Raw genomic sequence first — 3,874 nt, 5'->3', positions numbered from 1 at the left:
CTCTCGAATTGTTGTAGTGACAATCTCACTCTTCTCGTGTTGTTACAAAACAAGTGTCAAACTCACCCATGACTAAGTTTTTTTTCTACTAGTTCCAATGTCACCTCTCAATACAATGGATATTTGATTTTGATATACAAAGCAAACTCTCTGTAATAAGATGAAATACAATGTGAAATCCTAGAGAGCATTGTAAGAAAATTAGAGAAGATAAGATAAAGTTTGGCTCAAGTGTGTGTAGTTGGTGTTTATGAATGAGTGATGGAGAGTAAGTTTGAAACACTTTTAGAGATGTAATATGATCAATACTAACTTAACCAACCTTATTTTTTGAGAGAAAATGGAGTTATATAGAGAATGGGAGAAAACTAGTTGTTTTTAAGCACAGTAACCTAGGCCTTTTTGCCCCCATCTAGAAGTCCAATTGGGAACTGGAAGTGAGAATCTACCCCAACATGTCATTCAATTCCCATATGAGGGTCCAGATAAGGGCCAAAGAGCATTTTGACCATTTTTTGACTTAAAATATGCATAACTCCTAGCTCATTTATCCGATTTCAAAAATTATAGTTGTGTTCTCTTATTTAAAAGATGAATAATCTTAAAATTCAATTTAGAAAAATTATATTTCATTTTTTTTTTAAAAATAACTTGTCGCATAGGTTAGTGAGCCATACAAACCCTAATGTGATATGCAAATCACTTTAACAAGACTAAAGTAAACTTATACCATTTGATTTTATGTAGTCATGATGTTGATGAGCTTCCTAGATTAATTTGCATGTCTTGATCTAGTTGACTTTTCTGGAGAGTTAACTTTGACTTTTACTTTCTGGTTAACTTTTAACTTTAAGGTTTTGAATTTAAGCTTTTGAAGTCCTCTTTTGGATAGGGTCTTGAAATCTTGATCTCTTGATAAAACTTTTGTTCTTATGAAATATAAAGTAGTTGATATACTTGTTGAATCTACTTCTATGATTATGTTTGACTAACTGAGAAAATATCGATACTTTGTAAATTGTTTGCAAAATGATCAACAAAAATTAGTAACAAATAATAATAAAAAATTTGTTTATCATCAAAATAAGTGAGTTATTGACTTTTGGTCAATAAAAAGTACTCGACGGGTTTTAGATTCGTCAAATTTGCACAGGCAGAATTTGATGAAACGAAATCGGTGGCAAGACCCTATAAAAGTCCGATGAGTTCTTGGATGCTTGGCATCCATGGGTTGAGGGATGGAGGCGTCTCATAGGCGTATCAAAATATCGGTGAGTTTCAAGGTATGTCTCCTAACAAACCCTATAAAAGTCCGATGAGTTCTTTGATGAGTCCTCACCCATGTCATCTTATAAGTCTCTATTACCTTCTTCCACATGGATATACTTCTCCTCTCTTTCGTAGAAGTCATCGAGACTTTTCAACTCATCTTTTAGCATGTTTTCCCATTGTTTTATCCTGAGGCGTGTTCCTATGGCTATGGCCATCTTGAGTTCATCTTTTGATACCATTTCTATTTTTGTGACTTCAGTGTTGAAGCATCGAATGTAGCTTCTCAAAATTTCTTATTCTCCTTGCTTCTTATTGGCGATGCTCATGATGAGCATGATGTAATCGCATACAACATGATGTTTTGGAGGAACTCTTCTCAGAATTGCTTCTAAGATGTAATCATTTCCGGTTCTAGCCACTTAAACCACTTATACGTAGCTCCTCTTAACGTGACTGTGAAGCATTAACATTTGGCATTGTTAGGGACTTTTTTCATGTATATCAATTCATTAAAAGCATCGAGATGGTACTTTAAGTAAGTAGTACCATCATATGGTGTCATTTGTGGGGCTTTGAAGTTAGATGGAAGTGGTTCCACTTGAATCTCCCTCAAGAAAAGGGATTCTTCATCAGCTTTCTCATCATTATTCAAGTCTCCTTTTGAGGCAACTGCTATTTTTCGGCGTAGGTATCACATCTCCGCTTCTAGCTCCTTCATTTTTTCCATCATTCTCCCTCTAAGGTTAGTGTGTGGAACTTTGACCCTTTTTGTTGTTTTCATGGGAGGTGCATGAGGTACCTCTCTCGTTCCGTCCATTATTAATTTCTCAACATGTTTGGCGATACGACCTTACGTTTGCTTTCCTCTTGGAAGGAAGCCATAGGTGAGGTGTCACCTACAATGAAACTTTTTAGATAAAGTTTCTTCTCAAGTTTATGGGGTGTTCCCCTCGGTGTGACCTTTTAAGAGAGGATTGGCTTGTATTACCTTCGCTGACCAGTAGGACATTTGTTTAGCGGCATGTCTTTTCTATGACTATCTTGAGGGATATCATTAGTAGAGAGCATGGAGTTCTGTGCATAAACACAAGCAATGGATTCTCCTCTCTCTTGTTGTTTTTTTATCGCACTTGGAGAGCAATACTTGGGCTTTGCCCTCAAGTACACCACTCAACACCTTTTTCATACCAGCCATTGTGGTCTCTAAGCTCTAGTTCTTCCAACCGAGGTTGTTTATCTCCAATTCAGAGCAACAAATTTGGGAGCTTGAGCTCACCAAGTACATGGCTTCTCTCTTCTGAGGCCATTATCTTAAGCCTTGTGAAGCAAGTGGCGACATGCATCGTACTGGAGACAATCCTTTAGATGATTGGATATAGCTTCATCGATGGGGCTAGTCGTAGATGACATCATCGTGTCATGTGGTGTTGGAGGCCTCATCTGAGCATTCATTTGGTTTTCTCTTCTAGTGGTCAGAAATACTCAATCTCTCTCATGGTTTAGTCTTCCAAGCTTTAGTTGTTTCCACTTAGGTGATGCCCAAAGGCTTGAGGCGAGGGGTCTCGTCTAATAGCGCTAATTGGTTGTTATCCACGGAGATCTCGATATATGTCAGGAAGGCCTTGTGAAGATTTGGTACTGGCTGTCGTATAAATATTAATTGGGTACTAGATTTGTATAATCATTTTTGAATTTGTTTTGTGAAAAGTTAATGAAGTGGCTGAGTAGAATGGATATGGCTAGAAAAGAAGAAGAATTAAATAACAATTATATATTTTGTAAAATTTTATTTACTTAGTTTTTTATTTTAAATTTATTTAAATAATTTTAATAAAGTTTTTAAATTAAACCAATTATGAAATAACACATGACATTAATGTTAAGTGGGTACTACTAACGAGAATATCAAAAATACATAATTTGAGTATTATCTCAAGAATTTAAATATTTTTTAGCAATAAAATGAAAAAAAAAAACAAGTATTTTTGTCATTAATTTTTATTTTAAAGATATACATTAATTTAACATCAAAATTTGAAAATTTTATGTGTGATTAAAATTTAAATACTTATAATAAAATCATAAAGTAGTACTAAAGGAGGTATAGTATTGTTTTGGAATAGAAGAGAAAAATCCAAAAACCCTATGTGGAATTATTCAAGAGCTATAGTGAAGTGATATAGATAGATAGGTAGGCATTGAGCATTTGGACAAAAAAGGCTATAGAAAGGCCAAACCATCTTTAAGGATTCCTCTTATCTATATCTTCGAAAATGTTATTGTCTGCCCACGTACCATGTTGCTGTCTACTCCATTCATCATCCTTACAAATTATTCCATATCATCAATAGTGCAAACACCATATTTTTTTGTTCGTTTTCCACAACCATTAAATAATTAATTAGTAAATAATTAGTTATATATATCCTAATTAATCTTATCACTTTTTCACTTACCAAAAAAAAAAAAAAAATCTTAAGTAACTAATTAATGATAAAAAAAATATTGTGATTAAACAAACATGCTTATGCTTGTCAATGAAACGTTAGCTAGTAATTAGAATTTGTATATATTAGTGATAATTTGTGATTGAACATTAATT

The sequence above is a fragment of the Cannabis sativa genome, chromosome X (assembly GCF_029168945.1).
Source record: "Cannabis sativa cultivar Pink pepper isolate KNU-18-1 chromosome X, ASM2916894v1, whole genome shotgun sequence".
Taxonomy (NCBI): domain Eukaryota; kingdom Viridiplantae; phylum Streptophyta; class Magnoliopsida; order Rosales; family Cannabaceae; genus Cannabis; species Cannabis sativa.
Note: the sequence above shows the minus strand (reverse complement) of the source record.